The sequence below is a fragment of the Monodon monoceros genome, unplaced genomic scaffold, assembly GCF_005190385.1.
Source record: "Monodon monoceros isolate NGI ecotype Baffin Bay Population unplaced genomic scaffold, NGI_Narwhal_1 Super_Scaffold_18, whole genome shotgun sequence".
Taxonomy (NCBI): domain Eukaryota; kingdom Metazoa; phylum Chordata; class Mammalia; order Artiodactyla; family Monodontidae; genus Monodon; species Monodon monoceros.
Genome location: NW_021703774.1, coordinates 147903179 through 147928593, shown reverse-complemented (window position 1 = coordinate 147928593; position 25415 = coordinate 147903179). Strand labels below are relative to the sequence as shown.

General features: G+C 39.0%; 1 protein-coding gene across 12 annotated transcripts in view; it reads right to left on the bottom strand.

Moving 5' to 3' along the window:
* The window catches only part of SCMH1 (Scm polycomb group protein homolog 1), a 183538-nt gene that overhangs the window by 44254 nt on the left and 113869 nt on the right, over positions 1-25415 (bottom strand). The gene's annotated exons all lie outside the window — the stretch shown is intronic.

Genomic DNA, 25415 nt, shown 5'->3' with positions numbered 1-25415 from the left:
GGGCCACCTCCTTACTGAGGCCTTGTCTGACTATGTCCCAACTCCATCAGTATTCCACTTACTCCAAAACATTCTGTAGACACCTATGTTAGAGTACTTTCAGCTTTACTCCAATCATTCTTCTTCTCCTTAATTGAGAATTTTTCATGGTAAGGGGTATCTAATTCATTCCACAAAGTTATTAAGCACTTACTACAGGCTATGCACTAATCGAAGCACTGGGGGAGAACAGTGAACACAACAGACATAGTTTCCACTCTCACAGAGCTTACCTCCTGGTCGGAGGAGACAGAAAATAGGCAAGTAAGTATACAGTATAATGTTAGGTAAGTGCTATGATTAAAACTAAAGCAAGGTAAGGAGACAGAGGGGTGAGGAAAGTCCTCTTTGAGGAGGTGACATTTGCACAGAGCTCCCAAGTGAAATAAAGGCAAAGCCTTATGAAGATCTGAGGAACATCCAAGTAGAGGGTATATAACAAGTGCAAAGATTCTGAGATGGAAACATGTTAACGTGTTTGAGAAATGGAAAGGAGGTCAGTATAGCTGGAATTGAGTAAGCGAAGGGGAGAGTGGTGGGAGATAAGGTTAGAAAGGGAGTAGTAATAAGATTGTGTGGGATTTTGTAGACCATGAAAACGAATCCAAACTTATTTTAAGTCTAAAGGGAAGCCACTGGAGGGTTCTGAGCAGGGTGTGACTGGGTGTACTTAAAAGGAGCACTCTGGCTGTTCTGGGAGGGGACAAGTTAATAAACTATTTACAGTGGGTAGGTAGAAGATGGTATTTCTTGTGCTTCCAGGTAGGATGTTATAGATCATGACAGTGTAACATTGCTGATGCAACAACTAGAAAAAGTCAGATAACTTATCTTTAAAAGACATTGCATTGTTGTAAAAATCGTGAGGATTAGATGAACTGGAATTCCAGACCTGGGTGGAGAGGGTTCCTGAAGTAGCTGACACTGTTTACTTTCCTGAGGACATCTGACATATTTGGGCATGAACTGACAGTCAGGCTTGGCCTGTGCAGAGGAGCTCCACTGGAGGAAAGAAAAATCAGAGAGGCTCTGTGACAGATTGGAACTTGAGGAGTTCCATCTGTGTGGCCAGTTTTTCCCAAGGGACATTTGCTGAGTTCTGAGCCTGCACATTGGAGCTGCAAAGCTAGGCTGAGAGCTTCTAAAAAGGCAGAGTGAAAACTGCTATAATCTTGTGATTTCAGGAGACAAGGTTCCACTAGAAGGAGGAGGTCTACCTCTAGCACACCTGATCTCCTCTTCAAGATAAATGCCATATTTTGAAATTGTAAGGACTGAAAGGTCAAAGAACCAAGCCCCAAACCTCTCAAGGGTAGGACAATCTCTTGCAGTTTTTCAGGACTATGAAGATGGAGACCCATTAGGTTCTCAGTCGAGAGCCCAAGAGGGCCCAGGTGCAAGGAACATGGATATGAACCATAGGTACAATTCAGATCTGAACTAGCTCAATCCATGATTAGACTGAGGGGATCAGGCCCTTATCCTATTAGCCTAAAGGAAAGAGGAAAGGAAGAATTCTTTCTGATGGAAAATATCAGCTGGAGTCTCAACAGTTCTTTTATATAAAATATCCAGTGTGTGTGCATGCGTGTGCGTGTGTGTATGTATATACACATGACATCAAAAGAGGCAGAACAATGTGACTGGTAATCAAGAAAAATACAGACAATAGAAGACTTATGTATGATCCAGATAATGAAGCAGACTTTAAGATAACCATAATTAATATGGTTTTAAAAAGTAGAGGAAAAGATGAACAAAATGTAAGAAAAGATAAGTAATACAGAAAACTGGAACCTATATAAAAAATTAAATGGACACACTAGAATAAAAGATACAATATTAAAAATTAAGAACTCATTGGATATATTTAAGGGCGGACAAGACCCAGAAGAAGAATTACTGAATTTGAAGAAAAATCAATAGAAAACATGCAAAATGAAGCAAAAATATGGAAAAAACAGGTTATAGCAATAGAGACATGTGGACACAGTCAGTAGATCCAAAATATGAGTAACTATAATCCCAGTGAGAGAAGACAGAGAGAATGAGGTAAAAGCAATATTTGAAGACTAATGAAAAAAGAGCTCAGCAATCCACAAGCAGCAAAAATACAAAAAAAAAAAAACCCAAAATATACCAAAACACATCACTGTTAAACAGCTGAAAATAAAATACATAAAATACAAGTGAAATGAAAGACAAAGATAAATTTTTAAAAGCAGTTAGAGAGAAAAGGATTACTCTTACAGAAGCAATTGACTTTTTAATAGAAACTATGAAAGTAAGAAGCGAGGTTTTTTTTTTTTTTTTTTGCGATACGTGGGCTTCTCACTGTTGTGGCCTCTCCCGTTGCGGAGCACAGGCTCTGGACGCGCAGGCTCAGCAGCTATGGCTCACGGGCCTAGCCGCTCCACGGCATGTGGGATCTTCCTGGACTGGGGCACGAACCCGTGTCGCCTGCATTGGCAGGCGGACTCTCAACCACTGCGCCACCAGGGAAGCCCAGAAGCGATAGTTTTAAATGATAGTTTTCAAGGGCTAAAATATAGAAATTGCCAACCTAGAGTTCTATGCTCAGTGAAAATACCCTTCAAAAATGAAGATGAAATAGTATGGAAACAATCTAAGTGTCTATCAACAGATGAATAGATAAAGAAGATGTGGTGTGTATATATATATATATATATATATATATGGTATATATATATGTGGTATATATATATATGTGATATATATTCTCTATATATATAGAACAGAATGCTACTCAGCCATAAAAAAGTGAAATTTTTGCCATTTGCAGCAACATGGATAGACCTGGAGAGCATTATGCTAAGTGAAATAAGTCAGACAGAGAAAGACAAATACTGTATGATATCACTTATATGTGGAATCTAAAAAATACAACAATCTACTGAATAAAACAAAAAAAGAAGCAGGCTCACAGATATAGAGAACAAACTAGTGATTACCAGTAAGGGAGGGGAGGGGCAATATAGGGGTAGGGGTAAGAAACAGGGTTACCATGCAATTATAAAAAATCATCTGTGTGAAACTTTTGAAAATTGTAAAGCACTACAGAATTTAAAGAATCTTTCATTCAATTAAAATTTTTTAATAAAATGAAGGTGAAATAACTGTTTCAGAAAAATCAAAGCTGAGAGAATTTGTCACTAACAGACCTAAACTACAGGAAATGAAAACAAAGTTCTTCAGGATGAAGGAAAGTAATCACAGATGGAAAAAATACAACTGCAGGACGGAAGGAAGAGCATAAGAAAGGGTAAATATGTGGATAGATACAAGAGAATATTGACAATTTAGAAAAAGAATTTTAAAAATGGCTTGTAGGGTTTATAATATATGTATAGTTGACCCCTGAAAAACAAGGGTTTGAACTGTGTGTATCCACTTGTATGTGGATTTTTTTCAACAAACATGTACTACAGTACTGCATGATCCACAGTTGGTTAAATCCATGGATGTGGAACCACGGAAAAGGAGGGCTGACTGTGAAGTTACATACAGATTTGACTGTACGAGGGGGTGGTGCCCCTAATCTGCGCATCGTTCAAAGGTCAACTGTATTAGTAAATTATATGAAAGCAATAGCACAAAAGATGGAAGTGGGAGGGTAAATGGAGCCAAAATTTGCTAAGAACTTTGCATTATTTGGGGAGTGTCTAGAGTGCTCATTAAAGATAAACTTTAATAAGTCCAGGATGTATAATTCTAACTAGTTAAAAAATTATAACAAGAATGTATCACTAAAAGCTAAGGAGAGAGGAATGGAATAATAAAACACACTCGATTAATCCAAAAGAAGGCAAGAAAGGAGGAACAAAGAAATGAGGGAGAACTTAGGCAAAGAGAAAACAAAAAGCAAAATGCAAAATGGTAGACTTAAACCCAAATAAATAATTACATTAAATACAAGTGGTTTGAATAAAACAATGAGAAAAAATTAACATACAGGACCAAAGCCCCCCTCACCGAACCCGATTATATCTGTTTATAAGATGGCATTGAAATAAGAAAACTTAAAATATGACGACACAGGAAGATAAAAAACAAACAGATGGAAAAATATACACCCTGTGAACATTAACCAAAGAAAGTGCAAGTGGCTATATTAATATCAGACAAGACAGTCCTAATACAAGAAGTATGACTAGACTAAAAGGGACATTTCCTCAAGAGAAAACAGTCAATTCATATCACCAAAACGAAAAGGCAGTCTACTGAATGGGAGAAGATACTTGCAAATGATATATCCAATCAGGGGTTAACATCCAAAATATACAAATAACTCATAAAACTCAACATCAAAAAAACAACCCGGGCTTCCCTGGTGGTGCAGTGGTTGAGAATCTGCCTGCCAATACAGGGGACATGGGTTCGAGCCCTGGTCTGCGAAGATCCCACATGCCGCGGAGCAACTAGGCCTGTGAGCCACAATTACTGAGCCTGCGCATCGGGAGCCTGTGCTCCACAACAAGAGAGGCCGCGATAGTGAGAGGCCCGCGCACCGCGATGAAGAGTGGCCCCCACTTGCCGCAACTAGAGAAAGCCCTCGCACAGAAACGAAGACCCAACACAGCCATAAATAAATAAATAAATAAAAATTAAAAAAAAAAACAAAAAATAACCCAATTAACAAATAGGTAGAGGACCTGAATAGATATTTTTCCAAAGAAATATCACATGGAAAGATGCTCAACATCACTAATCATCAGGGCAATGCAAATCAAAACCACAATGAGATACCACCCACATTTGTCAGAATGGCTATTACCCATAAGAGAACAAATAACAGGTGTTGGCAAGGATGTGGAGAAAAGAGAACCCTCATTCACTGTTGGTGGGAATGTAAATTGGTGCAGCCATTGTGGAAAACAGCATGGAGGTTCTTCAAAAAATTAAAAATAGAACTGCCATATGATCCAGTAATTTCACTTCTGGGTATTTACCCAAAGAAAACAAAAACACTAATTCTAAAGGCATGTGCACACCAATGTTCACTGTATTATTGTTTACAGTAGACACGATATGGAAGCAACCTAAGTCCTCTGACAGATGAATGGCTAAAGAAAATGTGGTATATACGTGCAATGGAATATTTACTCAGCCATAAAAAAAAAATGAAATTTTGCCATGTGTGACAACATGGATGAATCTAGAAGCTATTATGCTAAGTGAAATAAATCAGACAGAGAAAGACAAATACTGGACGATCTCACTTATATATGGAATTTAAACAAAAGAAACAAAAGAAAACAAAAACAGACTCATAGATGCAGACAGCAAACTAGTGACTGAGAGATGGGAGGGCAGCGGAGGGTGTGGCAAAACAGGTGAAGGGGCTTAAGAGGCACAAAACCTCAGTTATAAAATAAGCCACGGGGATGTCACGCACGCATAAGAAATATGGTCAATAATGCTGTAATAACTTTGTATGGGGAAAGATGGTGGCCAGACTTATCATGGTCATCGTTTCCTAATGTCTGCAAATGTTAAATCACCATGTAGTTCACCTGAAATTAACATAATATTATACATCAACTATATTTCAATTAAAAAAAACTCCAGTTAAAGTGGAAATGAAATGAATTAAAATTACTTATAAATGATAGTTATAGCAAAAAATAGTCAATTCAAAAGGAAGCTATAATAACCTTAAATTTATATGTACCTAATAATACAAAATATAAAAGCAAAAGTTTAAATAACTAAAAGCAGAAACAGAAAAATCCATAATTATGCAGTGGATATTTTAACACATTTCTCTCAGTAATTGATAAGTCAAGAATGTGAAAAACAATCAACAAGGATAGAAAATATTTGATAACACAATTAAACAACTAATAACATAAATAACTAATTAACATAGATAACCAAATAACAAATTAACCAACCAATGTAATTGACACATATAGGACACATTTTTATCAATAAAATGTTATATGGTTAGTAGTTTTCCAACTACAGTCTGGGAATCCTTGAAATCCTTTTGAAGGTCTATGAGATGAAAATTATTTTCATGATGCTAAAACACTATTTGCATTTTTCATTCTCATTCTCTCACAGTAGAGTTTTCAGGATGCTACAAGTGTGATATCACTCTGACAGCTAATGGTATGCGTGCCTGTATATTCTTATGTCTTAAAAAGTTCTAAGTTTTAATTTATAATATAGTGATATAGATAACCCACAAAATGAAAGCTCTTTTGGGTTAAGGATATAAAGGTTTCCTGATACCAAAAGGTTTGAGAACCACTGATCTATAATTATAATCACTTCCTTGCCCTTCTTTTTCCAACACATTTGCCTAGAAAAAACTCCAATCCAACTCTCTACCTGTTCCACACTTAAGACTGAGTAACTGAACATGCCAAATGTTTAACTTGATTAGTATAAACCCCAAGACTGCCCCGTATACCTCCAGTAACAAACACGGAATCTGAGCTGAGCAGTGAGGAAGGTGATTTACTTTGGAATTCCTAGCGTCACATGGTAAGGTGCTGAGATCTTAGTTGGTACCCAGCACATGTTTGTATAATAAGAAAGTCAACAGGTGTAAAAGAAGAACTGAACAGGGCTTTAATTGGCTTTCTAAGTGTCGGAAAACAGTTTTTCTTCTTTTTTCCCTTAAGGCTAGAAATAAAAGTCCATGACACCAACTGGCAAAGGGGTTGCTCTCTCTGGCCTGAAAGATACAGACAGAAGAAACGAACCAATTATATTTAACGGTTCTGAAAAATCAGGGCATGCTGTTCATGTATGAGTAGCCAGCAGCGAGATTAAGCTTCATACTAATTTAAAAGCTTCTTAATAATGGATTTCTTAAGCTATCCTGAGGGATTCCAGGATTTTGAAGTTTTCCCTATCAGGAAGCCCTGTCCTGCCACATTCTAACTTAATTATCCTAGTTGGAAAAAAATTGAGTTGATGTCAGGGGACCAGGGATCTAATTCTAGTTCTGTCCCATATGGTGTGACATTGAGTTTGTCATTTAAACACAATCTTTTCTTATTTTTCCACATGCAAATAATTAAGTAATTTAATGTCTGTCCTACTTCAGAGAAAGATGAGAGATGGGAATATTCTCCAACACATTTTGATGCTACTAAGGTTGACGGAATTACTCTCTTAACCAACAATACTTAGACAAAATTCTTGTACACTTGTAATTTCATGTGGCCTTCATAATCTTGTGAAGGCAGACATTATCCTCTCCTTTGACAAGTAAGGAGAGCAAGCCTCAGAGAAGTTAAGAGTGGCAGAGCCAGGCATGATTCTAGTCTTAGGGGTCTTCTCTGCACACATTCTCTCATGTAGCTGAGGAGGAAGGAAGCAATCTCTCTTCCTTCAGGAGCCCAGGAAGTGGCAATTCAAATTATATTAATTAATTTGACCACATCAGTAAATTTCAGCTAAATTTTTCATTGAAAATTTAGAAAATGCTAAGTGTCAAGGCTTGCCAATTATCTAAGGTGAAAAAACCCAACATGATTCTTGTCCTGGAGGAGCACAATCTTGCGATGGTTAGGAGTAGATCTTTATACAATTAATCACAATTCATTGGGTATGGACCGGGATAGGGAAGATGAACCTGGAACACACTGGTCAGAAAACAATGATGGGGCCATGTCAAAAGGACACATGAGACAACTTCAAGGGGCTTCCACTGGCTACATCTGGGGCAATTTGAGCATCAAAACAAATAATGACAATAAAAAATTGTTACTGAATAAAATAAGAATCAAGAGTCCATAATTATGTAACTAAATGAATAAATTAAAAAAATAGAGAAGGAAAAACTCTTGCTTACAGTAGAACCCCAACTAACAAATGTAGAAGAAATGAGGGAATTATAAAACAGCCATTTGGGCAATAACTGATTCAAGCAACACCCATCAATGGATGCTAAAACTATTAGGTGAAAGTCTGAGGAGGAACAGGATCTTTATAGTCTCAGAGTATTTACCTGCAAGATTATTAACGAATTACAAAGGAATGAAGTGAAGAAACTTGGTAGATACTATGTGAACCAAGTAATCAAGGTTACTATCTGCAGTTAGGATAAATGATATGTATCTCCAAATACAATGCTTGCAGAAGACTATCACTTGCAGAGCCTTCCTGTCAAAAATGTATAACCTGAATCTAATCATGAGGTAACATCAGACAAACCCAAATTGAGAAGCAGTCTATAGAATAACTGGACAAATATTTATAAAGAAATATTAAGGTCATGAAAGACAAGGAAGAATGACAGAAAACAGTTCCAGATGAATGGAGACTAAAGAGACATGACAAGCACAACTCATGATCCAGAATTTTCTTTTCCTGAAAGGATATTATTGGGACAATTGGCAAAATATGAATAAGGTTTATTGATTAGCTATTGGTACTATACTGCCTTTAATTTTCTGGTTTTAATAACTAGAAGGTCTGTAGGTTAGCTCTTAATACTATACCAATATTAATTTTCTGATTTTAACACTAGCACTATGTCTAGAGAAAAGTATGCCCTTGTTTTCAGAAAACATACACTAAAGTCTTTAATAGTAAAGGGACATTATGTATGCAAGTCATCGCCAAATGGTTCAGAAAAAATATGTATTATGTATTGAGAGAGACTAATAATGCAAATGTGATAAAATGTTAATAATTGGAGAATCTTGGTGAAGGGTATATGGCAATTCTTTGTACCACTGCTGCAATTTTTCTGTAAAGCTGAAATCATGTCAAAATAAAAAATTCCAGAAAAGATTCAAAATGTATACACACATAGGGTTATAAGAACCTGAAGGAGGGAGTGGCTAACTGCCAGGGAAGGACAGGGAGCAAAGGAGACAGGCAAGAGAGACTTGTCAGGTGTGATTTCAAATTAAGTGACATTTTAACTTTTTTTTTTTGGCTGCGCCATGTGGCTTGTAAAGTCTCAGTTCCCCGACCAGGGACTGAACCTGGGCCATGGCAGTGGAAGCCTGGAATCCTAACACTAGGCCACCAGTGAACTCCCTTAACTAATCTTTGAAGAATGAATGGTTCTTGCATTAGGAAAGGGCAAGGGTGGAGGGTGAGTAGGGTACTTCGGACAGAGGAGACAGTATGTAGAAAGGCATGGAACTAAAAAAGCATGGTTATATGAGGACTTGTGGGTACTTCTGTGTGCCTTAAGTCCACAGAAGTGAAACAGATGCTGGAGCCAGCTTGAGAAGAGTCCACGTGACATTTAAGGAACTTTCCAGCTCTAATACATAAAGACTCTGCCAACAGACAAACGGTAGGTACCATGACTCTACATGTGGCAAAGGTAATGATGAGGTTCACTCTAAAGGCAGAAGCTCATCTAAGTTAGGGTAGTAGCACATAAAGATGTGTATAACTGATCTCCCCTCCTTGATAAACTTCTTCTGATACATGAGCATATGTGTATCTCTAATCTTATTTCCTTGGACATTATAATGATCAATAATGTCACTAAAAGGCAGACAGAAACTGTTAAGACCGAGAATGGAGAAAGGAAGTAGTTTACAAATGGGTGTCCCTTGATGATAGTTCCTTTAAGCAAAGTTACTCCAACATTTATTGAGCACCTACTATGAAGGTGGTGCCATACTATCTGCAATGGCAGTATGGACAATGATTACCGTTAATAAACTTTACTAGGGTGCATAAACAGTAGTATGTACTGGCAGTAAAACAATGAGCTCTGAAGTCCTTCCTATGAAGTGTATATTATCTCTACTTAACTGATGAGGCAACTTCAACTTGAGTAACTTGGCCAACGTCCCATAAGGAATGAGGCAGGTCTGAAGCTTAAATCCAGAATGTCTAACTCTAAAGTCCTTGCTCTTTTCATCATATTAAGATTCCCTTTTACTAACTCAAGATCCATTCTTTCACTTACTTGTTCATTCATTCCTCCAACAAACATTCTAAATTGAGAATACATTATGTGGTAGGCTCTGTAGTATAATCCAGGAATATAAATAAATAAAAAGGTAATTTCAATGAATGATAAGTGCTATGAAGAAAGTAAAACAGCAGTGTGATAGAGAGTGACTGAGGGATGGTCAAGAAAGGCTCTTTGAGAGGTGACATTTGAACTGACTGGCACGACAAGAAGGCATTGGGCATGTGAGGATCTAGGGCAGAGTGCTCCAGGCAGAGGAGACAGCAGGTGTAAAGGTCCCAAGAAAATAATGGAATTGACTTGTTTAAGAAACAAAGAGACCAGAGAGACTGAAGCAGGGTGAAGAGAGGAAATAATGGCATAAGATGAAGTCATAAAAACAGGTGGGGTCAGATCATGTAGGGCCTTCTGAATCACAGAAAGAACATGATCTAATTTACTTTTGAAAAAGATCACCCTGGACGCTCTGTGGAGAATGGACTATAGGAGGGCAATAATGGAAGCAGAGACATCAGTTAGGATGCTGACTGTAGAAGTCCATGCAAGAGATGATGGTGTCTGAGATTAATGTGATAGACATGAGGGTAAAAGAGGTGAATAAATACAAGATACATTTTGTAAGCAGAGCTGACAGCACCACTAAACTAGATGGCAGAGGGAAGGGAAAGAGCAATTCAGGATGAATTTTAGGTTTTTGATCATTTACCAACATGGGGAAGACTAGAGGAATAGGAGGTTTGGGAGGAGGCAGGTTGGGTATCAAGAATCTGCTTTGGGGGCTTCCCTGGTGGCGCAGTGGTTGAGCGTCCACCTGCCGATGCAGGGGACACGGGTTTGTGCCCTGGTCCGGGAAGATCTCACATGCTGCGGAGCAGCTAGGCCCGTGAGTCATGGCCACTGAGCCTGCACGTCCAGAGCCTGTGCTCTGCAATGGGAGAGGCCACAACAGTGAGAGGCCCGCGTACCGCAAAAAAAAAAAAAAAAAAGAATCTGCTTTGGCCCTATTATGTGCTAAATGACTTGTAGATATCTGGAGATAAGTAGGTAGCCAAATAAACGAGTCTAGAATTCGATAGAAAGGTCAAGGGTAGAGATATAATTTTGGTAGTAATTAGCATATAGACAGTAATATAAAGACATGGGACTGACTGAAATCATTTGGGAGGAGACAGAGCATATAGGAGAGTACAGGAGAGGGTCTAGGACTGAGCCCTGGAACACTCCAACAACTAGGGGCTAAAAAGTGGGGGAACCCAAGCCAAAGGAGACTGAGAAGGCATACTTAGTGAGACAGGAGTTGAAAATATACAGAGTGTAACATCCCAGAAACAAAGAGAAGGTAGTGTTTCAGGAAGGAGAGACTGATCAACTGTGCTGGAAGTTACGGAGAGACTGGGCAAAATGAGGGCAGAGCAGGCTTTGTCAACATGGAGGTTGCCGTGTTCTTCATAAGGGCAGTTCCTCTGGAACAGTGGGGCCTGAAGAGCAATTGGAGAGTTCTAAGGAGTGAATGGAAGATGGAAATAGAAACAGTGACTATAGGCCAGGTTTTTTTTTTTTTTTTTTAAGTTTTACTGCGTGGAATGGCCCTCCAAAGATGTCCACACACTAATCTCTGGAGCCTGTAAATATGTTACTTACATGGCAAAAGGGATTTTACAGGTGTAATTAAGGTTGAACTCTTAAAACAGGGAGATTATCATAGATTATTCAAGTGGGCTCAATCTAATCATGTGTATCTTTACAAACTGAGAACCTTCTCTAGCTGGAAGCCTGAGGGAAGCAGAAGCAGGAGAGCAGAGAGATTCAAAGTGTGAGAAGGACTCAACCTACTCTTACTGACTTTGCAGACGAAAGAGGCCACAAGCCAGGGAATGTGAGCAGCCTCTAGAAGTTGAGTATCCCCTGGCGAACAGCCAGCAAGAACATGGAGACCCAAGCCTACAATGGCATGGAACTGAATCCTCCTCCACCAACCTGAGTGAGCCTGAACGTGATTCTTCCTCAGAGCCTCCAGATAAAAGCTCAGGCTGGCTAACACCTTGATTTTGTCCCTGTAAAACTAGAACAGAGAAACGAATGATCTCACTCAGACTTCTGAGCTACAGAACTAATAAGTCTGTGTTGTTTTAAGCCACTAGGTTTGTTGTCACTTGCTACAGCAACAACAGGAAATTAATACACTGTGAAATTCCAGAGACATGGGGCATTAGCTGGAAGAGAGATGCAAAGTCAAGGGAGAATTTTATCTTATTTTTTATTTATTTTATTTTTTTTGCGGTACGCGGGCCTCTCACTGTTGTGGCCTCACCCGTTGCGGAGCACAGGCTCCGGACGCGCAGGCTCAGCGGCCATGGCTCACGGGCCCAGCCGCTCCGCGGCGTGTGGGATCTTCCCGGACCAGGGCACGAACCCGTGTCCCCTGCATCGGCAGGCGGGCTCTCAACCACTGCGCCACCAGGGAAGCCCGTCAAGGGAGAATTTTAGAAGACTGGAGATAGAACATGTTTGTATGCTGATGAGGATGTTTCAGAAAGGGGAGGTTTGAGGAGGAAACTAGTGAGACAGATGAAAGAGAGGCAAGAGAGGATGAAATCAAGAGAAAAAGTGGAGGGGCTGGCCTTTGATAGGAGCAGGGACTTTTCATCTATTATAATAACAAGACTGGCACCATAAACTGTGCCACAGCCTCTGTATGCTGTTCTCCAAAACCTGCCTCTGGGCAATCAATGGCGATACTGGACCCTTCCCTTTGAATGTGTTCTGTTGGCCCCTTAAGTGCAATCCATTTAAATCCAAAGACCTGTTTGGAACATGGATGTGGGTGTGCACCTGATATTTTTTTAGAGCTTTCTTCACAGTTAATCATTCCAATTTAACCTGGGCCGATGGCTAATGCTTGTGCTTTGGAGTCATAAAGACTTGGATTTAAATCTCAGCTCTACCATATACTAGTTGCATGACACTGGGAAAGTCACAAACTCTCTGGGCATTTAAAAAAACTTGGGATTAATAATATTTACCCCAACACCGTAAGAAGCAGAATAATGTAAACTATCTTGCACAGTGCCTATCACATAGTAGATGCTCAGTAAATGGTAACTACCATAATTATTCTCCTACTCAGCCTGTTCTTCTATATGTTAGCAGCTCTCTTTTATGGTGCAAAAATATTGGCAAACAATAAATTGATGGATAGAGTCTAGTAAAAGACTGGCATGATTCAAAAGTCAGACTTAGTGAAAAGTTCGTGGGCTTTGGAATCAGAACAACCTGTTTTCCATCTTCAGTCTTGCCACCAGCAAGTGGTATGATTTTGTATAAATCATTTCACATTTCTGAGCCTACTGTCTCCTCTGGAAAATGGAGGTAATTTCATTCACAGTGTTGTCTGAAAATTATATGGGAAGTTATAGTAAAGTGCCCAAGACATATGAGCTCCACAACCAGTGTTTATTTCCTTCAGTTTTCTTAACCCTCAGAGCAATTAGACAAACATACACATGTTCTCATTAAATTTCTCTTGAGGTCTTGGACTTTTGATGAAATTAAATTGTTTTTTAAAAAAATTGCAAGCATTTCCTCTAGAAGAAAAGTGACAGCAGAGGTAGATAAAGAATTCAGGTCTCTTGATCCCTTGTCCAATACTCTTTCCCCACTCATGCAGGAGCATTCTCACTCAGACAAACACACTCTTTCCATCAGTATATTGGGTCTACATCTACTCTACTGCTTATTGTTTGACCTCTCAGTTCTGCCTGTTTCTTTTCAAACTCTTAGCTATTCCAAGTTTAATTTGCAGGATGGCCTCATGAATCTATTAGTATTTTGGCTGTATACTACATTAACATAACTTCACATCTTGGGGGACTAGGAGGGGAAGCTGTTCATTCTCTAATTATTTTCACTACTCTTAAGTCTTGTCTTTCCAACTAGCTATATAATTTAACGAGAGCATACTTTTTTAGTGCTAGGAGTACCATATCCATTTCAAACCTGCAATAGCAGGTCTGCTGGACCCATACTAGTAGAGCAATGTCTGGAAAACATCATCTGGGCTTCCTCCATGTGTTTTATATGTTCCTTGCAATTTGTCATTAGCCCTTGGTGGTTCTCATTTCTAACTGACTTTGGGTTCTAGGATTTGCTGATGCCTGATTCCTGTACTTGGCTTGCTCTGTGATCTACTCTCCAACACTTGGCTTTGGTGAGCAGCCTAGGGTTCCTAGGATCTGATCTTGGCTTGTATTTTGCTTTCAGCTATACCACTCTTTCGTCTATCTTGATATCCCAAAGGGACCCTATGCCCAAAGTTACATGGCATGTATCTCAGCACCAAAGTTCTGCCAAGCACGTATTAGTAGTTCGTGAAAACATATCAAATTGGTGGTGGTGGGAAGGAAGAAGAGAAGGTGTGTGTGTTAAAATGTGTGAAGTCAATGTGTGAAGTCAGCCCAAAGGTGGTCTGGAAACAGGGAAGCTAATCACAAATACTTTCCTGAGGAATAAGACATAAGGAATGAAAGCTTATAGCTGTTTCCATGGAAACATATGACAGCTCTCTCTGGCACTAAATAACCAGCAACAAATTAAATACAGCCAAGTATATTTGAGGAAAAGAACAAGAGACTTGGGGTCTTAGGAAAAATTATACATAAAGCCAGTCTTCTGGAAGATTCCCAAACCAAAAGATGAGAAGAAATCAGGGAAGGAAAGAATAAAATAAACCCCTAACATTCACATCCCAATGAACTGTGGTACAGTAAAAAGAACAGTGGCCCAGGATATAGCAAACATAATTCTGTTTCTGAAACTAAACTCTTATATCATTTTGGCAAATTTCTCTGTGCTCCATTTTTATGGTCTGCCATTCCTTCAACATGTATCTCTTCAGAATAATAAGGATACTATTCTATATAACCATAATACACCTGTCATACCAAGCTATAAATATTTCTGTACCCCCCCATAGTGATTAGTTATATTGGTAACAGGTCTTAGGAGAAAAATCATATGATGACTATCCCCATAAATACTGAAAAAGCTTTTGACAAAATTTAACACTCAAGAAAATTAAGAAGAGCTGGTACTTCCTTAACAAGATAAAATACATATACCTAAAGCCAACATCTTTTTTTTTTTTTTTGCGGTGCACGTGCCTCTCACTGCTGTGGCCTCTCCCGTTGTGGAGCACAGGCTCTGGACGCGCAGGCTCAGCGGCCATGGCTCACGGGCCCAACCGCTCCCTGGCATGTGGGGTCCTCCCGGACCGGGGCACGAACCCGTGTCCCCTGCATCGGCAGGCGGACTCTCAACCACTGCGCCACCAGGGAAGCCCTACAAGTGCTTTTTCTCAAGGCAGCCACAGTACTTCAGTATGCAGCAGAACTGTTTTATCCATACTTCTCATTTCCTCACATAGAATATTAAAAGATTGAAATTTGACAAAATGAATCAAACTTGATAAAACTGATCAAATTGCAACCTTTGAGTCTCCTCAAAGGTTGGAATATGATATAAACAAATTTTGCTGCTTTATCAAGGACATCTTTTTTTTTTTTTTTTTTTTTGGCGGTACGCGGGCCTCTCACCGCTGCGGCCTCTCCCATTGCAGAGCACAGGCTCCGGATGCGCAGGCCCAGCGGCCACGGCTCACGGGCCCAGCCGCTCCGCGGCATGTGGAATCTTCCCGGACCGGGGCACGAACCCGCATCCCCTGCATCTGCAGGCGGACTCTCAACCACTGCGCCACCAGGGAAGCCCTATCAAGGGCATCTTAAGCGAACCTGGCTTCTTTTTTCCCCCTGCAATGTATGCCAGTGAAAGATATTACTGTTACTACAGTTTAGTGTCATTGCTTTGATTTGTACCAAGTTGCCAGCAGTTTTACACACCATTGCTTTTATACCATCAATGTAAACAAAAACCCAGGGAAAAAGACAAATAGAATCAGTATTACTATGAAAATTGTTTGACCTCAGATCCTGTGAAAGCGTCTTGGGGATGTGATCCAAGGACCACAGTTGGAGAACTGCTGCACTAAACACTCTATTGGTTTTGTGCACTTAAACTTGCATCTCCCTTTGCCAGGAAAGAACTTTTTTTTTCTCAGATATCCATATGGTACCATGGTACCTTTCAGCAATGCTTTTCCTGATCTCTCTGTATAAAATAATACCTCCACTTACCCCCTGCCTCCCATACCCCAACCCCTGGCACTTTCCATTTCCCTCTTTTTCCACAGAGAAATTATCACTGCTTACTTGATTATTTTCTGTCTCTCCCAACTAGCATAAAATGACAATGCTGTTATCTCCACCTCCTAGAATTTTCCTTTATACACGGTAGGTGCTCAATAAATCTTAACTGAGTGAATGAATGTAACCCATAATCTGGCATTTGATTCTAGAATTTTGGTTTGCTTAGATTGCTTTTTTAGTGGTTCATGTCTAAATTCCCTAGCAGGGTTAAAAACTCCAAGAACAGGCTAATCTACATTCCACATAGTCCCCAAAGTTTCTGGCACAGGCCTTGGACTACTATGTGCATTCCCTTCCCCAGGGAATACTTCAAGTTCCGTAGTCGACTCTGAGTAAAGCCTATTTCCAAAAGGCAGCACACATGTGGAATGGTAGAAAAGTGGCAAAATATTTTACCTACTTTTTTCTGGTTTGCAACAACTTCTATTGTAGGAACACTGTAATTGGTATATAAAAATGATGATCTCTTAGCTCCTTGGCTCTGGGTTTCCTATCCAAATACATGCTGGAAGAAAAAAAAAGTCATTCTGATGCTGTTTTCTGGTTGGTTTTAAGCAGAAGGTTCTTGGTTGAACACACAAATGTATATTTTAAAAATGAGCAGATTTGGCTCTGTGCAGCCAAGATCCTTAGAAGTATTCAATTTCTTTGACTTGTATTTCTGGGAACCTATCTTAAGGATATGTTCCTCAGAATTGAAAAACGCTTAAATATTTTTTTCATAGCACTACTGTAAGAGAATTTTGGACTATCAAACTAAGGGAATAATTAGGCAAACAACTGTGTATCCATTCAACCAAATTATGTAATCACTAAAAATGATGGCCATAAGACTGTGGGACAGGGCAGATGATATAATGTTAAGTGACAAACAATATAAAATTTAACATATAGTGTAATTAAACTGTATTTCAAAGAACTATTTGTAAAGAATGAAAATCAGAATAAAATATACAAATTGCTAACAATGGCAAAGGAAACGGGGAAGGTGGGAAATTCAGATTAACTGACTAGGTCCAGTAACAATAGCAATTTTATGAACAAATAGACACTAACCTCTTATGCCTTTTCCAGTAACTAACTGGATAATTTGCCCCAAACAGAATCTTAATATATTAAGAGCTGGAAGGGAGCTTACATTATCATCTAGTTTAATCTCCTTTTTTGGATAGATGGAGAAACTAAAGATTATAGGGAAAAAATACTTGCTTATGATCTTTCAGGAAGTTAATGGCTAAGCTAGAGCTGGAACCATGGACATTTGAACATAGTGTGTGAGTCTGAGGAAGTTACTTCATTTCTTTGCAGTGTAGTTTCTTCATTTGTAAAACAGATAATAGTACTTACCTAATGTGTTACTGTCAAGATTATACGAAATAACAATATGGTGGGACCACTATGGTGCTGGCCACATAGTGGCCAACAAACATTAGAGCCTTTTCCCCTTTCTGCTGCTCTGTGGGAGGCAGAAGTGCAGAATAGATTGGGGAGGGTGAGAAAGAGAAAGGGAAAGAGGAAAGTGCCACGGGGTACCTAAGGCAGAACGATGTTTCTGATCCTGTTTGTTGTGGACCCTAAATCACTGTTCTAGTAGAAGATACAGCCAATGGGAATCCTGTCCTAAGACCAAAGTGAGCCCACTTGAGTCGCTAAAGAGTGTGGACAGGTCAGTGTCCTGTCTCCCCCTCCCCACATTTTGCTCATCCCTCTCATGCTAATAATTAGTATGAAACTACTCTGATGCTTTCCATTTCACAGGGGGTAATGTGGGCAGTATCTGGGACCAGCTGTGATAGGGGTTCCACACGTGAGTAGCAATTTCTAGCCTTTTAACCTAGTTTACAGTCTCTGTGATTAAAAAGAAATATGAAACTTTTCTTACTGAATTAGAATTAATATTTTTCTCTTGAAACATTTTCTAGTCATAGAATATATATATATATACATATATATATATATATATATATTTATGGTGGTACTCTCTTAACATACATCTCTGCTACCCTTAGGATTCCTAAACAAATCATCTTTGTCATTTGATCATATTTGTTAAATAATTCCTTTGATTTTTCTTTATAAAAGAAAAATTTGAGCAACATTTAAAAAAAAGAAATGCCTATTTCTTCACTTGCTAGTTTTTAATCACTCTGAGAACCTTCAATTCTGCTCCAAAACTGGCAATGTGTAATATGCCTAAGTATACAAAAGGTAAGTATATATTAATTAAAATAATGGATGTGCAGTAGTTATTTCAGCCCTTGAAATAAACGGTGCTTGATCTGGAAATCAAGTTAGCCTGTCAGAATCTGGCTCAGGGTACTGTGCCGTTTAAGGTTGAGAGAAAGTGTATCTTTCATCACAAATTCATCTGGACAACTGGTCTTCTTGATTTGCAACTGTTGACTGATTTCAGATTTAGTTTCCTGGGTTTTATACCTTCCTATGCTTAGATATGGCACGTTCTGCTGATAATACAGTCTATCTCCAACTCTGCATTTATTCCATTTAGTTTATTCTAGTTTGACATCAAATCCATGGTTTCCTTAGCATCTCCCTAGCATTTTAGTCTGCTTGCAGTTCTAAGATTCTCTAACACTAAAAGCATAAAGGACTGTAGCTCAGAAAAGAAAATGCCTTTTCCCAGAGAACTGTCCTCTGAATGTCTCAAATTCATTTCTTTCACTCCAGCCCCACCTGCCACTACCTTAAGTCAGTAAGGTATAAATTGTACCTTATACAATTTTATAAGCACCTGTTTTTATAATACACAAAAACTTAAAACTTTTAAATACTACCAATGAAAAATTCACCTTACTTATCATCATACAAACAACATATCTGATAGCTAACCCAAATAAAACTTGATGAAGTGACTTACTCTTCCTGGGTCTCAATGTCTTTATTTATAAAATAACAGCTTTAGACTATAAAATGATGCACATTTCTTGAAAGCTTAGTATGTGCTAGCTGTTGTTCTAATATACAAACTCATTTAACTCCTTACAACAACCATGTGTGTAGGAACTATTATTGCCTCCAACGCACAGATGAAGAAACTAAGGCTAAGAGAGGTTAAATAACTTGTTCAAAGTCACACAGTTAGCAGATCTCTAAAAAGGTCCTTCCATTTTGAAAGTTTTATGAGAATTCTATGGTTCTAAAAAATAAACAGGATGTAGAAGAAAGTCAAATGAGCAACTGCTTCTACCTTACATTTTATTTATCTATATCTCATCTCCTCTAATAAAATTATACTCCCTGCTGTACCTAGCATACTGGCCAACACACATTAGAAACTCAGTAAGTATTTTTGAATGAACTTACTGAATTCTCAATTTTTGGCATCATATATTTCACGGAAAGCCAGGTGTAGGCCAACAGATATTACTGGGAAAGATTAAAAAAAAATCCAATTACTCCTCAATGTTAATGTGGAAAATAAAATTAACAGTTTTTATTTGTTTTGACGGGGTTGGGGATTAGCTTCCGCCAAGTTAGTCAAGAGTGTTATTTTATTTGAGATACGTTAACATAATTTTGAAAACAAAAACACACATAAACAAATATGAGAAAAAAGAAAAAAAAAAGGTGTGGTGATACATTGTCACTAAAAAGCACAAGTGACCAGACAGGCACCACAAGCCCCCAACCAAATAGGCTTCCAGGCCCGTATGAAGCAGAAAGCCAGACTACCAGTCGCTATACCAGCAGTAGGAAGAAAGGACAGAGAAACTTGCAGGTACTCCAACTATCCTTGGGGGGGGGAGGGGTCCTACCAGTGCCCTTAGATGACTTTTCCAATCCCTTTTATTTCCATGAAGGTTAAATTTCCTAGGAATACCTCAACTGGCACAGTTGATTGAACAACTATATATACAGGTGGTTCCACTCAATTATGAATGACTTCTCCTGTGAGAACTATTGTATTTCATTTTCTATGACTGAACAGCTGGCAATGACTAGCCTAGAAAACTGACTTTTCTTGTCCAGATGTACAGTAACTAGTTATTGGTGCTTTAAAGGATCTATTTCCCACTCTTGATCTTTCTCATTCTACTCCTAACACACATTTCAAACTCATCCAAATCCCCAGTTGCTGGGGTAAAGCACCCTGGAGTTTCTGGTAGATTTCATTATGCTTTTCCAAAATCACTGATGGAAACCCTTCACCTGAGAATCACACTTTAAAATTCTCAAAGTACCTTAACATTCATTAACTCACTCAATCTTATTCACAATTATCTCAGACTTATTTACCTACTGGTTATCTCCAAACCTCCTTTGAGGCATAGAGAAGTGAAGTGTGGTATAATAGAAAGAAAAGGGCTTTGAAGTCAGAAACGATTAGGTTCAAATCCTTGCAAATCACTCAACCTCTCTGAGCTATGAGTTATTGTGAGGTTTAACTGAGATAAAGTTTGAGGATATGGATGTGATAAGCACTGGTCTGATATGACCCAGGGACTCAACAAATTTTAGTTCTTATTCCTCCTGGGAAACTTCCTGAACCTCAGTCTCTTCATATGTAAAACAAAGTTAAATACTATAAACCCCACAGTGGGTTTGCGAGACTTACTAAGATAATGTATCAAAGTGTCTGCTGTATTTGAGACCTTGTATGGGTTTCCTTTCTCTTTTTTCAAAAATATTTATTTATTTATTTTTGTTTGTGTTTGGTCTTAGTTCCCGCACGCTGGATCTTTCCTTGCAGTGCGTGGGCTCTTCGTTGCAGTGCGTGGGCTTCTCTCTAGCTGTGGTGCGCGGGCTCCAGAGCGCGTGGGCTCTGTAGTTGCAGCGCGTGGACTTAGTTGCCCCTCAGCATGCGGGATATTAGTTCCCTGACCAGGGATCGAATCCACATCTCCTGCACTGGAAGACGGATTCTTAACCACTGGACCACCAGGGAAGTCCCTAACTTCCGTTCTTATTAAGATGGTGCTCATTAAACATCCTTCTAAAAAACATTATAAAAAGTAATTAGTTTAACATAGTACTAATACAAAAAAGCAGATACAAAAAAGGTTATATATTTTTGTGACCTATATTCCTTTTTTTGTAGAAAATTTACAATTGAGGTTATGATTTAAATCCAATCTTTAAAATTTTTTAAATTTTATATTGGAGTATAGTTGATTTACAATGCTGTGTTAGTTTCAGGTGTACAGCAAAGCAATTCAGCCATACATAGACACATATCCATTCTTTTTCAGATTCTTTCCCCATTTAGGTTATTAAAGAATATTGAGTAGAGTTCCCTGTGCTATACAGTAGGTGTGACCTACATTCTTTTCCATGGAAAGTTCCAAATAATTCTGGCTATACAGTATACTGTGAATATTGACCACATGTACGTGAGTGAATTCAGCTCTAAAGGCAGGCTTCCATGTTTCTACAGAGTAGATACTATATGATTCTTACTGATTTTTTTAAAACTCAATTTAATTTAATTTAATTTTTTTTTTTGGCTGCGCTGCATGGCATGCAGGATCTTAGTTCCCCGACCAGGGACTGAACCCATGGCCCCTGCAGTGGAAGCGTGGAGTCCCAGCTTCTGGACCGCCAGGGAAGTCCCTTACTGATTTGAATGAAGAAAAATTATCATGGAGAAAAAAGAGGAATCCTCCTATCTGATGAAAACTTTTACTGAGGGAAATACTTGGTTTATCACAACTTGGGTACTGTCATAAAAGATAATTGTAAAAGCACTTTCTAAATCTTTTGAATTACCACCTTACCCCTCAGTACAAAAAAAAAAAAAAGATTTACTAGAAAATCCCCTTACCTAACATGGCCATTATGTCCTGAAGTTTGGTTCAATTTGTGCTGAGACTAGATAAGGGGTAACATTAAACATCTACTGTGACCATTTGAGAATATAAAAATAAAAAAAAAATGCAATCCCTTATCTTTAACAAGTTAAGTCGCAGTATAGTTCCCTTTTAAGGGAAGCGGGAGTGCCACTCTATTCTGCACTAGCTGGACCATTCCCGACGTGTGGAGCTCGCTCTAGGAACAACACAGTCAACCAAAGCGGATCAAGAAGAGAGTCCAAGATGATGAGGACCTTAGAAACTATACAATCTCAGAAATACCTGAAGAAAAAAGACCTGGAGGAACAAGAGTATCAAGAGTCCTCTGAAAAGGTTTCAAGTGAAACAAGAAACAGAATTAGAGCCAACAGGTAGATACTGGGGGAAAGCAGATTTCACCTCAAAATAAAAAAAAAAAAGAACACTTTTAGCCATTAGAGCTATCGCAAATGGAAGGAATATGCTCCTTTGGGAGGGTACATAGTCTCCCTGTCTCTGGAAGAATTCAAGTAAGGGATAGATGAGTATTTACAGGGGATGCTCTCAAGGAATTAGGTGGGAGGTTGAATTTGAGGACTTCTGAGGTTTCCTCTAACCCTGAGATTCTAGGATCCTATGACTTTTTACTTTCCTGACATCTCATATTTAACACTAAGGCAACTAGCTGAATCTTAACCAAAGTCACTTCTAGATGGGAGAGGACATGGTAAAGAATGACTCTGAATTCTTTACATATTGGGAAGATGTTAAGCTCATGTTGGTGGATACAAGTTTTCCAAAATTCTAATATTCACTTGTAAGTTTAAATTTATCATTTACAGCAAATGCTTATATGTTGTCTTTTATATATATATATATATATATATTTTTTTTTTTTTTTTTGGGCTGTGTCAGGTCTTAGTTGCGGCACGCAGGCTCTTTGTTGCAGTGTTTGGGCCTCTCCCTAGTTGTGGCGCATGGGCTCCAGAGCGTGTGGGCTCTCTAGTTTAGGTGCGTGAGCTCAATAGTTGTGGCGTGTGGGCTTAGTTGCCCCATGGCATGTGGGATTAGTTCCCCGACCAGGGATTGAACCGGCGTCCCTGAATTGCAAGACGGATTCTCAACCATTGGACCACGAGGGAAGTCCCAGGTTGTCTTTCTTGAAGTGACTGTCTCACTTAATTTTGGAGAGAGTGTCTGCCAAATATTCGAGTCAGTTGTTCTTTGAAGTAAAGATGATGTTCCATGAAAAACGTGGCTACTTCAGTTTGCAACTCAAAGAATCACAAAAGTGCCTCATCTCTTCCTGAGACAACCATTATATTTGGTTGTTTTAAGGATGGAGAAACTGAACTCATAGAGGTTAAAAGACTTGCAAAAGGACACACAGCTAAAGCTAGGATTTGAATCTAGATTTTTCAGTCTACAAAGTCCATGCTTTTTCCACTATGTTACTCTGAAACCAATAAACAAGAGAGTATCCCCAAATAAAGGAAAAGATAAAGAACTAAACATGCCTAGTTATAATAATGAAGGGCATCAGGGAACTGAGGACTTCTATGTCTCCAGTAATCCTTAGTTAGGAATCTTAACTGCCCCCAAAGAATTCATTATCAGATCTTTCCTCTCTGCAGCAACAACACAGCATATGGAGTTGGAAACTGATTCATAAAATATAAGTCCAGCTTGTGTGTGTGTGTGTGTGTGTGTGTGTGTGTGTGTCTACATGACATAGAACATGAACAATGGAAAAGAAAAAAAGAACAGGGGGAAATCCATTTGGTTTATCAGTTTCCTGGACTGGGATCTTGTTTCCATTCACAGCAGTGTATCCTTGGTCTTGGCATAGTAATTTAGAGGATGTGTTCCTTATTAGCTTTGCTCAACTTGGCTGCGTTCAGCTATGTATTGCCAGCTGGGCTGATGCCCAGGCTGAAACTCCACTGCTCTAAATTCCAGTTCACGTAATAAAGCATGGGTTGCCTCCTGCTCCTATCCAGCTGAGTTAACACATTCAGTTCCCCATATCTAGCTCCTTCTTTCCCTCCTGACTCTTATTCCCACAGCATGGAGAGAGGACCTCTGCAACTATAAAGGCATCTCATGTTTTCCTGGGGACTTCTCAGGCTGATAAATCTGTAGAGAGTGGGAAAAACAGAAGGATAAGAAAATCATGCATGATAGGACCAGAGCCACCTTCAAAAACCTCATATTACTGAAACTCAAGGGAGTGGCTGGGGCAATAGGTAAGAGGATTCAGGAACAATTTCAGCAAGTGGAGGGCTACACATTCTCAGAAGATGGTCTGCTAACGTGTCTGGTCAAGTCTAGGCCACGTGGATAGGTGGCATAAAAGCACATTGTGAGGAAGCACCTGCCAGTCAGCCATACAGTCAAATGAATACACTCCAGCCTTCCTTAGCATAAGCCTATCTATCTAAAAAGCCTACAGTTAAACTCCTGCCTTCTTGCCATATGACCCTCATAATCTTCTGTTCTTCTCTGCTCTAAGAGTTTGCCCAGTTCCCCTCATCTTCCTGATATACATGAATGTTTACGTTTTGTTTGTCTCCTAGTAAGTCATAATCGAGATTCAGAAATTCTTATTTCTAACTGTAGTATCTCCTTAAAAAACCATCTAGCGAATTAAGGGGAAAAATGTTACACAAGGAGTTTACATTACTGGTTTCCAATATGACTTTATTAAGAACCACCTACACTTATTTAAAATAGGGAATTTTGCAAGTTGATATATATTGATGCTGGCACACAGTAGGTGTTAATAAAGGCTTGCCAAAGAAAACTACATGGGTCTAAGTATTCCCAAGAAAACAGCAGGTGTGGTCAAATTTATGAACTGCCTACATCACATCTCACTATTTCCAGGAGTTTGAGAGATGCCAGTTGTTTCATTATATGTGCCAGAAAATTGCTACCACTCTCAGGCATCTGTGGTTGGTGAAGGCAGGAGAGAGAACTGGGCAGAGCCAAGGGGCAGCTTAAGGAAGCTGGAAGAGAGACATGGGGTTTTACTGTCCCTTAAGCAGATGTAATTAGAATCAGTGAGAGAGCCCAGATCGCCTGCTTCATAACGTAGTGCCACTCATTCCATTTCCTCATATTCCCATTTCTAGCTATGTACCATCAGCATGCAATCAAGAAAAAAGCAGTCATGGGAGTACTAGTTCACCATACAAACCTCATCTCATAAGTATTTTTCCTGACCAAAATAGAGCACTTAAGTGTCTCTCTGTGCAGTTCCCTTTTCTTGGGATGTCTAGACATCTAAATTCAGATATAACTAACAGAAAGGGGGCATCTACTCTGTGCTATATGGTTCTACACATTTGCACACCCACTTTCTCAGTTCAGTCACTCAATCAACCTGGGAAGTAGGTACTT